The sequence below is a fragment of the Hemitrygon akajei genome, chromosome 25 (assembly GCF_048418815.1).
Source record: "Hemitrygon akajei chromosome 25, sHemAka1.3, whole genome shotgun sequence".
Classification (NCBI taxonomy): domain Eukaryota; kingdom Metazoa; phylum Chordata; class Chondrichthyes; order Myliobatiformes; family Dasyatidae; genus Hemitrygon; species Hemitrygon akajei.
This window is the reverse complement of record NC_133148.1, coordinates 30,749,773-30,763,315: the sequence shown is the minus strand read 5'-3', so window position 1 is coordinate 30,763,315 and position 13,543 is coordinate 30,749,773.

Genomic DNA, 13,543 nt, shown 5'->3' with positions numbered 1-13,543 from the left:
TGGATCCTAGGAACCCACTGTTCAGAGCTGAATTTAATCTACAATTCATATTTGAATCTGAAGTCTAGTGGCTGAAGTCAGTTAAAGTCATTTGCTACATGTGCTAACCCCCAAAATTGCTCTAACAATTAGTATTTTTAAATGATAAATCACTTATAAGTGGATAAGTGGATCAAACAATCATGACTCTTAATTAGCAAATTCGGTGATCGTCATTCAAGTCAAGTCAAGTTTATTGTCATTTAACTATATACTGCCAAACGAGACAATGTTTCTCCAGCTCAGGGTGTGAAGCACAGTAATACACACAATACACTTATAACACACAATAACTTAGGAAAGTAAGAATTAAATCTACAAATGAATTGTAGGGTACAGCACAAGCTAACTAATTGCGAAGGACAAAATTCTAAATCGGTAGGTCAGAAGATGAAAACATTTTAAACGACTATAATCAGGGTGCATAGGGGTTAGCACAATGCTTTACGGTACTGGTGACCCGGGTTCAATTCCCACCACTGCCTGTGAGGAGTTTGTACGTTCTTCCCTGTGACCGTGTGGGGTTTCCTCCGGGTGCTCCGGTTTCCTCCCACAGTCCAAAGATATACCGGTTGGTAGGTCAATTGGTCATTGTAAATTGTCCTGTGATTAGGCTAGGGTTAAATCAGGGGTGACTGGGCGGTGCGGCTTGAAGGGCTGGGAGGTCTTATTCCACGTTGTATCTCAATAAATTAAAAGGAAACAAATAAAGAATACTTTAGGGAAGGCTCTTGTAAATATGAGTATCTTATTCTTCCCAAAGTATGAGATGGTGCAATGGTCCTTGAATACAATGGTTAGCACGAGACTAGCACAGCTTGGGGCTTTGGAGTTTGGAGTTCAACTCCAACGCCATCTATTAGAAGTTTCTACGTTCTCCCTGTGACTGCATGGGTTTCCTGTGGGTTCTCCAGATTCCTCCAACAGTCCAAAGGCACGCTGGTTGGTAGGTTAATTGGTCATTGTAAATTGTCCCGTGATCAGGGTAGGATTAAATGGAAGGTTATTGGGCGGTGCAGCTCAAAGCGCCGGAGGGACATGTTCTGCACTGAACAGATAAATAAATGATTGCTCTTGAATGATTCCTCTTGGTTTAATTCCTACAATCAGGAGGGGAAAAATAACAACCTCACAACCTTCCCTGACATTACCCCCGGATCTGTGGTCTTCTGTTGGTCAGAGAGCCATACGGCATGGCAAACAGCCCGTTCGGGTCACAACATCCATGGCAGCCAGTCGTTGTAATTTGTATTAATCTCTCTAAATAAAATATAACAAAATACGCCAGCTCCCATGGTTCGTAACAGCTTGGGAGTCACACAGTATTCATCGTTCGCAATTTCCCAACCGTACCTGCTCAGATCAATTCACTTTTGCATTTCATTTTATCCACTGATTTTAAGATGTGCAATAAAAGACGTATGCATTTAAGCCAGGTCCAAAACTGCCTGTTTTACTCACTAACAAACTTCCATAAAGAATCGAGGCTGACAGAGCTGTGAAGTACCGAGGGAGTGCCACATTGTCATTTGTGGAGATGTTCGGTCAAGCTTCCACATGTCTTTTCAAGCGGTCGTAACTGATCCCATAGTGTTATTTTGATACAACGGCAGTTATGGCTTTGTGCCCTCTCCAGTATTTATTCCTCGGTCGACATCACAAAATAAAGCATCAGTTCTTTATCGGATTTCCGCTTCTAGGAGTGTGTTGTAGTTCCAAAACTTAGTGATTGCACTTGAAACAAAAACATTTAATCGGTTATTATGTGTTCCAGAGCACCCAGAAGACCTGGAGCAAATTATGCATTTCTGATACATATTTGCATATAGAATGTGCAGTTGTGAAATATGTGAGTGGATCTGTACTAAAAATAACCTTTGAACCTCTCTCACAGTCTCAATGTATAAAATGTTCAATCTATTTACATGCTCGGTTGGTTTTGCATACAAAATCCAGACAATAGAATTTGAATGAAGTGGCCAACTACCTGTATGGAGTTTCAATCACTTTGTAAATTTACTGAATTCAGCAGCACGTTTAACAGCATGCCTTTGGCTTATTATGCGCTGACTCTTACACGGCTCCTCCCAAGGCAATGGGGCTAGTTAGGGCAGGACACCTGTTGTGCTCTTCATTCGTCACAAAGCTTTCACATTTCCTGAGCTGCTTTCAAGTTGCTGCTGGCCGGCGGCGAAGTGGCATCCACACCGGACTTCGAGGCGAGTGGTCCCGGGTTCGAATCCGGCCGGCTCCCTTGCACGCTTTCCACCCGTGGTGGGTTTAGCGTTGAGCTAGCAACTCGGCCTCGTAAAAAAAAAACCAAAGGCTAAAGGAAGGGCGAGGTTGCCGTCCTATGCGCCAAGCAAGGCGCGGAGCGAGGTAGTCAACTTTCAGATTGCTTAGTGGTGCTTATGGGTGCAACTAAGAGTGGACAAATTAAGTATTTTTACTCCATCTTGTGCTCCCCTGAGCTCGTTACTACATAACTTGTGGTTACTGCTGGAAGGTCTTCAGGATAATCACCGTACCGCAGTCAACCAGTTAGGTTCTTACATAGTTCATCTTCTTACATTCACTCCACAAGACTTGGAACACTTGGAACCTAGGACTCATACTTCTGACATGGACCGAGAAGAAATTCCATTTATTACTGTGTCTAGACATGGCAGACAGAATCCAAGCGACTACAGGAGGAGAAAATAATCATTCCATATGAGTTGGGATCTCCTCTTCTTGAAGGTGGTTCAGAGGGGAAATGAGGAACGATATTTAGAAACAAGTCTAGAGCAGTTGGCCTGTATGAAGGTTGGGACTACATGGTGGCGTAGAGGTTAGCGCAACGCTTTACAGTGCCAGTGACCCGGGTTCAAATCCTGCCGCTGACTGTAAGTGTCCTGCGTTCTCCCTGTGACCGCATGGGTTTCCTCCGGGTGCTCCGGTTTCCTCCCACAGTCCAAAGACTTACCGGTTGGCAGGTTAATTGGTCATTACAAATCGTCCCATTTTTAGGCTAGCGTTGAGTCAGGGCTGGCTGGACGGCACAGCTCGAAGGGCTGGAAGGCCCTCAATAAATAAATAAAGGTTACTAACTGCCAATGTAGACTGAAGGTGAGTTAATCGTAATAACACCAGAACAAAGATAAAGGGAATAAACAGGGCTCAATCATAACTGTTCTTTCATAAATGGCTGAGATTTCTGAAAAGCAAGAATTGTTACTCTAATGTAAATTGATACACCAAGCTTGCCAACTATATTCAGCAGAGTCTAGGAATAGTACATTCATGTGTTCTCCTGCTGTAGCCCATCCACTTCAATGTTCGACGTGTTGTGCGTTCAGAGATGCTCTTCTGCACACCGCTGTTCTAAGATGTGTTGACTTCCTGTCAACTAGAACCAGTCTGGCCAAGGCTCCTCTGACCTCTCTCATTAGCAAGGCGTTTTTGCCCACAGAACTGCCGCTCACTGATTTTTTTTTTTGAGCAAACACGAGGAAATCTGCAGATGCTGGAAATTCAAACAACACACACAAAATGCTGGTGGAACGCAGCAGGCCAGGCAGCATCTATAGGGAGAAGCACTGTCAACGTTAACAACAACACACACAAAATGCTGGTGGAACACAGCAGGCCAGGCAGCATCTATAAGGAGAAGCACTGTCGATGTTTCGGGCCGAGACCCTTCGTTAGGACTCATCCTGATTCATCCTGACGAAGGGTCTCGGCCCGAAACGTTGACGGTGCTTCTCCTTATAGATGCTGCCCGGCCTGCTGTGTTCCGCCAGCATTTTGCGTGTGTTGTTCACTGATTTTTTTTTTGGTTTATCACACCATTCTCTGTAATCTACAGAATGTCATGAGTGCAAATCTCAGGAGATTAGCAGTTTCTGAGATACTTAAATAACCCTGTCTGGCACCAACAATCATTCCACGGTCAAAGTCACTTAGATCACATTCCCTCCCATTCTGATGTTTGGTCTGAGCAACAACTGAACCTCTTGACCATGTCTGCATGCTTTAATTCATTGATCTGCTGCCATATGATTGACAGATTAGATATTTGCATTAATGAGCAGTTGTACAGGTGTCGCTAATGCATGGCCACTGAATGTATATTAAGCAGAGTCTAGGAAACATATATTCTACTTAAAGAGCACAAAATATACCAATAATGAACCATAGATGAAGAAAGAAAAGGACAAAAAATTAGAAAGATACAAACTATGACACAGAAAAGATGGTATTAGATAACTATTTTCAGGTGTACAAGATGATGAGAGGTATTGACCGTGTGGATAGTCAGAGGCTTTTTCCCAGGGCAGAAGTGGCTAACACAAGAGGACACAGTTTTAAGGTGCTTGGAAGTAGGTACAGAGGAGATATCCGGAGTAAGTTTTTTATGCGGAGATTGGTGAGTGCGTGGAATGACCTGCCACTGACAACGGTGGAGGCGGATATGATAGGGCCTTTTAAGTGACCCCTGGATAGGAACATGGAGCTTAGAAAAATAGAGAGCTATGAGTAACCCTAGGTAATTTCTAAAGTACATGTTCAGCACAGCCTGTATTGTGCTGTAGGTTTTCTATGTTTCTAACTTCCTTTTGTATTAAGGATAGAAGGGAATTTGAAAAAAAATGTTCAGAGTCTAAATTTTCATAGAACAGTGCAAAAGTCTTATGCAGATGTAAAAACATTTGTAAAACTAATACGCTTTCAAAAATAATGAAACGAAAAGTTTCTAAATATTTAAAAATTACTATAAAGAGCAATAAACAATAAAGAAAAACAAAATCATATTAATATTTGGCGTGACCACCCTTTGCCTTCAAAACTGCATCAATTCTCTTAGGCATACAGCTATTCGGTTTTATAGGAGAATTGGCTGTTGGGTTGTCCTAATCAGCTTGGAGATCTTGCCAAAGTTCTTCCGCAGATTTCAGCTGTCTCACTTGCTTCTGTCTCTCCAGGTAAACCTCGACAGCCTCGATGATGTCTAGATCGGGTCACTCCACCTGAAAACTTACAAAAAATCCAGGCTGCCTCAGACACTTGCACAGTACAGCAAAATAAAATGCCCTGCAAGGAGGTAAATTAGAAGGAGGAGACTAGGATAGACGTAGAGGTTTCAAAGAATGGATAGCGAGAGTAAAATAATCCAGGTAAGAGATGGCATAGCTGCTGTTGTACATGTGGAGCAATTTCTTATCGAAGGCCATGGTGCTAGAGTACTGACATTTAGCTGACAAGATACAGTATTTGCCCTTAAGAGGAGAGACATTAGTGGCTTGAACATTAGTGGCTGTGTTGGCCGTCATTAGTCAAGGGACTGCGTTCCATAGGCGCCATAGCTCTATAAAACACTGGTTAGACCACACTTTTTCCGTTCTGGTCGCCTCATTGTCAGAAGGATATGGAAACTTCAGAGAGGATGCCGAGGTGATTTACCATGATGCTTCCTGGACTAGAGAGCACTCCCTTTGAGGATAGATTGAGCAAGCTAGGGCTTTTCTCTTTGGAGTGAAGGAGGATGAGAGATGGCTTGATAGAACAGGCCCCCAGTCCTCGGGGTCGCATTGCCGGTGGCCAGTGGCGGGGATGCCGTAGTGCGCTCGGCAGAGGATGGTGCTCGGAGAGGTTGTGCCGGAGGGGATGGTCGGAGGCTCGGAGGTTCGACGGACTCGGAGTCCGCTGCGGTCGGGGCACTTTCACTGTGCGCTGCGTCTGCGAGGCTGAGTCCGGCAGTGCCGTGGAAGTCCATAGCGGGGGTATTCCCTTCTACCGCCTGCGTGGGATGACAAGTCTATCGGGACCCTGAGGACTTGTGGAAACTGTGTGGTTGTTTCTTTCGAACTTACAGTCTTTTAACATCTTTGGACTATTTTTTTTACTGTGCCCATGGTCTGTTTTTATCACTTATGGTATTGTTTGCACTGTTGTAACTATATGTTATCTATAACTATATGTAACTATGTGGTTTTGTGTAGGTCTTGTAGCTTTAGTTTTTGGTTTGTTGGGTGATAGAGTTGGTCTCCTGACTTGGTGTGTCTGGGTAGTCTTGTTTTGTCTGGTGGATTTGGAACTCCTTTCCGAGGAACGCGCTAAGACAGTTGTGTGATATTAATACGCAGCAGCCTCTCCGGACTCTGGATTTGGGGATTTTCTGGTGTAGTCTGTTTTGTCATATGCTTTTGTGATATCATTCTGGAGGAACGTTGTCTCACTTTTTTAACTGCATTGCATTTGTGGTTTCTAAATGACAATAAAAACTGAAATTGAATTCAATTCAATTCAGAAGTGTACAAGATGATAAAAGGCATAGATAGAGCGGACAGCCAGAGACTTTTCTCGCAGGGCAGAAATAGCTAGTAGGAGGGGGCATAATTTTAAGATAATTTGGGGATTGTAAGAGGTAGGATTGTTACATAAAGAGCACTGGGTGCGTGGAACGCCCTGCCATGGATGGTGGTAGATACAGATACATTAGGGGCATTTAAGAAACTCTTAGTTAGTGTACAGTATGGATGATAGAGGAATAGAGGACTATGTAGGATGGAAGGGTTAGAATGGTCTTAGAGTGGGTTAAAAGGTCCTGAGCAATGCTATAATGTTCCCTGTTCTATGTTTTAAAATAATGGAATCAGAGATTTTGGCTCAGAATTTGTAATCAGAGTGAAAACAATCGTGTTTTCTGTTGACGTCCCTAAGAAGTCACCAGAAAGACTTTGCAACGTCTGGAGTGGCAATTACCCCTCTTCTGATACCTGCTCCTTTTGGGCATAGGTTCAAAGGATCTCTGGTGCCCATCAGCTCTGACATCAGTAATGCAGCTGAGCGTACAGCCCAACTGAAAGAACGTTGCCCTGGGGGCAGGCAGTTGTTCACTCCGTTATTTGTACTCTGATTCCACAGGCACCTTACTCCAAGGCCTTTTGGAAATCACGAAAAATTATGACCGTTCTCAGAACCAGAAAAGCACAATTTTTAATTAACTTTATAATGAGATCATATAAAGGCTGTAAGACACCAATATCTAAGTTATCAGTTGAATTATAATAAAGTTGTAAGAACCAAGTCACTAATATGTTTAAATATTCATGCTGGGGAATTAGAGAGCGCCAACGCAGTAGTTTCAAGGAGTGAAATAATTATGGTCTAGCACGCCGCTTAAAAATCCCAGACCTCATAAAACAGAATTTCAGGGTATTTTAAAATAAGTTTACAGAAGTTCCAGTGGTGCTCCTTATATATTTGTAAGTACAAATGGAAATCCTCATTGCAATCAGGTTCTCATTTTGATTTCGTCGAATCCAAAACACCAATTTGATTAATGCACACAAAACGCTGGAGGAACTCTGCAGGCCAACCAGAGCCTATGGAAGAGAACAGACAGTCGACGTTTTGGGCCGAGGCCCTTCATCCGGACTGGGGCAAAAAGGAGGTGAGAAGTCAGAATAAGAAGATAGGGGAGGGGAGGAAGAAGTCCAAGGTGGTGGGCGATGGGTGACACCAGGAGAGGGAGAAGGGGTGAAGTAAAGAGCTGGGAAGTTGATGGGTGAAAGAGATAAAGGGCTGGAGAAGGGGTAATCTGATAGGGGAGGACAGAAGGCCATGGAAGAAAGGGAAGAGGGAGGAGCACCAGAAGGAGGTAAGATGAGAGAGGAAATGGGAATGGAGAATGGAGAAGGTTGGGGGGGACGGGGGTGTGGTCAGAATTACCAGAGATTTGAGAAATCAATGTTCATGCCATGGTTGGAGGCTACCCAGATGGAATACAAGGTGCATATCCTCCAACCTGAGTGTGGCTTCATTGTGGCAGTAGGGAAGGCCATGGACTGACTCGTTGGAATGGAAGTGGGAAGTAGAATTGAAATGGGTGGCCACCAGGAGATCCTCCTTTGTATGGTGAACGGAGGGTAAGTGCTTGGTGAAGTGGTCTCCCAATCTCCCGATCACTGATATGCTGGAGGTCATACACTGAGAGCACTGGACACAGTAGATGACCTCAACAGACTCACAGGTGAAGTGTCGCCTCACCTGGAAGGACTGTTTGGGGCCCTGAGTGGTAGTGAGGGAGGAGGTGTAGGGGCAGGTGCGGCAGTTGTTCCACTTGCGAGGATAAGTGCCAGGAGGGAGATCAATGGGAAATCCCTGTGGAAAGTGGGGAGAAGGAAAGATGTGTTTGGTGGCGGCACCCCATCGGAGATGGAGGAAGTTACGGAGAATTATGTGCTGGACTCGGAGGCTGGTGGGGTGGTAGGTGAGGACAAGAGGTACCCTATCTCTGGTAGGGTGGCAGGTGGATGGGGTGAGGGCAGACATGTGTGAAATGGAAGAGCTGTGGGTGAGGGCAGAGTTGACGATGGAGAAAGGAAAGCCTCTTTCTTTGAAGAAGGAGGACATCTCATTAGTTCTGGAATGAAAAGCCTCATCCTGAGAGCAGATGCGGTGGAGATGGTGGAATTGAGAGAAGTGGATGGCTCTTTTACAAGCAGCAGGGTGGGAAGAGGTATAGTCCAGGTAGTTGTGAGAATCAGTGGGTTTATAGCAACAATTTGATAATCATTACTGCTGTAGAATCCAAGCCCACCAAACCAAAATAATAACAATAAACTCTTAATGAGTAAATTTGTGCTTGACCAATCCCACTGGGTTCTTTGCAACCAAGAGCGGCCAATATAGATGATGATGATGTCGACTCAGGCCTGAGAGGCCAGTGTCGGGCATTTTCATGCCTTACAAGGCGTGGAATGAAAGGCTGTGTGGCACGCCACTCCTAATTTTTAGGAATTTTTTGCAGTAATTTTTCTTTATTTTATGAGGTCGAGTTGCGAGCTCAACACTCAACCTGGCATGGATGGGAAGTGTACTCGGGAACAGCCCGACTGGATTCGAACCCGGGAGAGTCCGGCGCTGATGTCACTGCGCCACCAGCCGCCCATATAGAAAGTGGAATAAAAGTTATCTAAACACAAGAAAGTAGGCAGATGCTGGAAATCCAAAGCAACACACACACAAAATGCCAAGCAATTCAACAGGCAAGACTGCATTTATGGAAAAGAGTAAACAGTCGACATTTCAGACCGAGACCCTTCATCAGGACTGAGAAGGAAGAGAGAAGATGCCAGAACAAAAAGCTGGGGGAGGGGAAGGAGGATAGCTAGAAGGTGATACGTAAAGTCAGGTGGATTGGAAAGATAAAGGGCTGGAGAGGAAGGAATCTGACAGGAGCGGAGAGGGGACTATAGGAGGAAGGGAAGAAGGACGAGCACCAAGGGGAGGTGATAGGCAGGTAGAGAAAAGGTAAGAGGCCAGAGTGGGGAATGGAAGAAGAGGGAAGGGGAAGGAAAAATTATCTGGAGGCCTTTGATAAGCTGCTACAAAATAGATGAGTGCGGAGGTGAGAGAATATAGAATCAGAGCGCAAACTGCGGAGTAGATTGCTGGCTGGCCACTAGAGAGAAAGCAGAGAGGACAGTTAATGGGAGTGATGATGAAAAGCAAGACCAAGTACGAATGGAGGACCACCACTATTCAGAACCTATACTGACAAGATTCTTCCTAGAAAAGGCACAATGTGTAAATATGTAAATGAGGGCAGGGAAAAGTTCCAAACACGATTTTTGGGAAACTTACAATAAGTGATGAGAGAGAGAGCTTGAAGTATTATTTTATAATTAGGGAATAAATTTTAATAATATCTATTGCATTTTTCTCAGCAAAGGGGTGCATATTATTCATAAAATAAGAATAAGGGGAGTAGCAAAACTGACTCAGCTGTATAAAGAAAGGGAGATCTGTTGTTGGGTATTTTTATAACGGGGGCAGTCTTTGATCCTTTAATTTTTGTAATATATAATTAGAACATAGATTGTCGTGGCTATCCCTCGAGGTCGAGGATGATGGTCTTCGTTCCGTTGATCTACCACAGAGCGAAGATGCCTATTCGTGTATTTGTTTAACGTGTACTTGACGTTGCACTCCAAGAAGCACACGATACTTCACAGATCAACCAACTGATTCCAATGGCATGGAAACCACGACGATGGGAGCTGATGGTTTTGTCGCAGCCTTCATCCGCCTTCACAGCCGTTGAGTTCGAAGTAACTTCGTCCGCCTGTTCCACCGTTGAGGTCTTGGTTGGATTGTTCTTTGTCAGGGACCTCACCCTCGACCTCACCGCCATGGGTGACCCTACCAGGAGCATAGCTCCAGACGGCATCGCTCTCGGGATCTCAGGACCACACAAGCTTCTCCACCGTGACGAGGTGACAATCCGCGACAAGGTGACAATCCATGGAGAAGAATTAGAGCATACAACATAAGATAGGACAGCACAGGAATGCAAAGTTGTGCCAAATCAATTAAATCAGAAATCAAATGGCCAACTAAACTAACACCTTCTGCCCACACAATGTCCACATCTTTCCATTTCCCTCATATTCATGTGCCTTTCTAAAATCTCTTAAAAGTCTCTAATTTATTTGTCTCTATTGCCACCCCAGGGAGTGCATTCCAGGCATCCACCACTCTCTGTTAAAATAAACTTGTCCTTCACATCTCCTTTGAAATCCCCCCCTCTCACCTTCAATACATGCCCTCTGGTATTAGACGTCTCAACCCTGGGAAACAGATGCTCCCTGTCAACTCTAAATATAAGCTTTCATAATCTTATAAACCTCTATCAGGTCACTCCTCAATCTCCGCCGCTCCAGAGAGAGCAACCCAAGTTTGTCCAATGTCTCATGATAGAACAAGCCCTCTAAACCGGGCAGCATCCTGGTAAACCTCTTTGGCGCCTTCTCCAAAGCCTCACCATCTTTCCTATAGCGTGGCGACCAGAACTGTATGCAATGCTCCAGATGCAGCCTAACTAGAGACTTTTTAGAAAGCTGCGACACAACATCCTGCCTTTTAGACTCAATGCCTCGACTAATAAAGGGAAACATACCTTCATTAACAACCCTATCAACCTCGGTGGCCACAAAGCCTGTGTAGCCATTATAGATGATTCAAAATCTGTAGGTGGAATCATTAAATTGCTCAGAGCTTCTCAGAGATTAATTTAAAGAGTAAAAGTGTGCTGAATGCATTTCATTGCTGATAAATGCAGGATGATTCACTTTAGAACTAAAGACAGAAAAGAACACATTCCAATTCGTAGAATGTAAAAAATGGTAGCAAAGATACAGTGCCTATGCAGGTTATTAAAGGCTCAATGATTCCAAGTTCAAAGCTCAACGTAAAATTTATTATCAGAGTACATGCATGTCACCACATACAACCACATACCGAGATTTCTTTTTCTGCAGGCATACATAGCAAATCTTTAGAACAGTAACTGTAAACGGGATCACTGGACAACAATCTGTGCAAATATAAATAAATAGCAATAAATAACGAGAGCATGAAATAACAAGGTAAAGAGTCCTTAAAGTGAGATCATCACCAGAAATGGAATGGGTGTAGTTATCCCCTATAGTTCAAGAGCCTGATGGTTGAGGGGTAGTAACTGTTCTTGAACCTGGTGGTGCGGGTCCTGAGGCTCCTGTACCTTCTTCCTGATGGCAGCAGTGAGAAGAGAGCACGGCCTGGGTGATGAGGATCTTTGATGATGGATGCTGCTTTTCTACGGCAACGTTTCATGTAGATGTGCTCAATGGTTGGGAGGGCTTTACCCGTGATGTACCGGGCCGAATCCACTACCTTTTGCAGGATTTTCCACTCAAAGGCACTGGGGTCCCCATACCAGTCAGCACACTTAGCACTGCACATCTATAGAAGCTGATGACGTACCGAATCTCCACAGACTCCTGAGAAAGCAGAGGCACTGTCGTGCTTTCTTCACCATTACATTTATATGATGGGTCCAGGACAGGTCTGCTGAAATAGTGACACCCAGCAAGTTACTGACCCTCTCCACCTCTGATCTTCTGATGATTACTGGCTCACGGACCTCTGGTTTCCCTCTCCTGAAGTCCCCAATCAGTTCTTTGGTCTTATTGACACGGAGTGAGAGGCTGTTGTTGTTTCACCGCTCAGCCAGATTATCAGTCTCTGGATTGCAGGCCGATTCATCCCTGCCTTGGACTTGGCCCGTGACAGCAGTGTCATCAGCGAACTCGTATATGGTGCTGGTGCTGCGCTTAGCCACACCATCATCGGTGTAAAGCGAGTAGAGCATATCAGAGAATGTATCCAACGTACAGCCTGAAATTCTTACTGTCTACAGGCATCCACAAAACAGTAGCAAAACCCCAAAAACATAAGAACCCTAAAGCCTCTTCTCCCCCTCCCACGCACAAACAGCCGGAAAAGCATTAACCCTCCCCCCATTTATTCCAGCAGAAAGCATTGGCACCCCAACCACCCACCATGCCACCATCAGCAAAACCCCTAAATAGAGACCATGATCTACAGTCTATCGAAAACCACTGCCAACCCAACCAGGTCAACGTGCCACAGGCCCCCTCTCTCTCTTACCAATTGAACTTATGTTGAGACTAAAAGGAGATAAAAATTCTGCTAGAATTATACATCCTGTGGTCACACTTCATTTGCAATTTTGATGTCCTGGTTTTGGAAGGCAGCAGAAACTCAACATACGAGTTAACTGAACCGAGGGTTGAGTAGAATGGGCTGTTTCACAGGCTATGTTTTGAGTCCCTGCAATTTAGAAAGCCAAGGTGTGATATGATTGAGTTTAAGGTTCTAGGAGAAACCAGCAGAATAAATACAGGAACACACACAAAATGCTGGAGGAACGCAGCAGGCCAGGCAGCATCTACAGGAAGACGTACAGTCGACGTTTCGGGCCAAGACCCTTCGTCAGGACTAACTGAAAGAAGAGATAGTAAGAGATTTGAAAGTGAGAGGGGAAGGGGAGATCTGAAATGATAGGAGAAGACAGGAGGGGGTGGGATGAAGCTAAGAGCTGGAAAGACAGACAGACAAACAGACAGAGAGACATACTTTATTGATCCCAAGGGAAATTGGGTTTCGTTACAGTCGCACCAACCAAGATTAGTGTAGAAGTATAGCAATATAAAACCATAAATAATTAAATAATAATAAGTTAATTATGCCAAGTGGAAATAAGTCCAGGACAAGCCTATTGGCTCAGGGTGTCTGACATTTTGAGGGAGGAGTTGTAAAGTTTGATGGCCACAGGCAGGAATGACTTCCTAATTGATGAGTTCCTAAATGACTACTAATGACTTCCTAAAAGTTGATTGGCAAAAGGGATACAGAGCTGGAGAAGGGAGAGGATCATGGGACGGGAGGCCTAGGGAGAAAGAAAGGGGGAAGGAAACACCAGAGGGAGATGGAGAACAGGCAAAGAGTGATTGTGAGAGGGACAGAGAGAGAAGAGAGAGAGAGAGAGAAACGTCGATTGTACGTCTTCCTATAGATGCTGCCTGGCCTGCTGCGTTCCACCAACGTTTTTGTGTGTGTTGCTTGAATCTCCAGCATCTGCAGATTTCCTTGTGTTCGCGAATAAATATAGGAA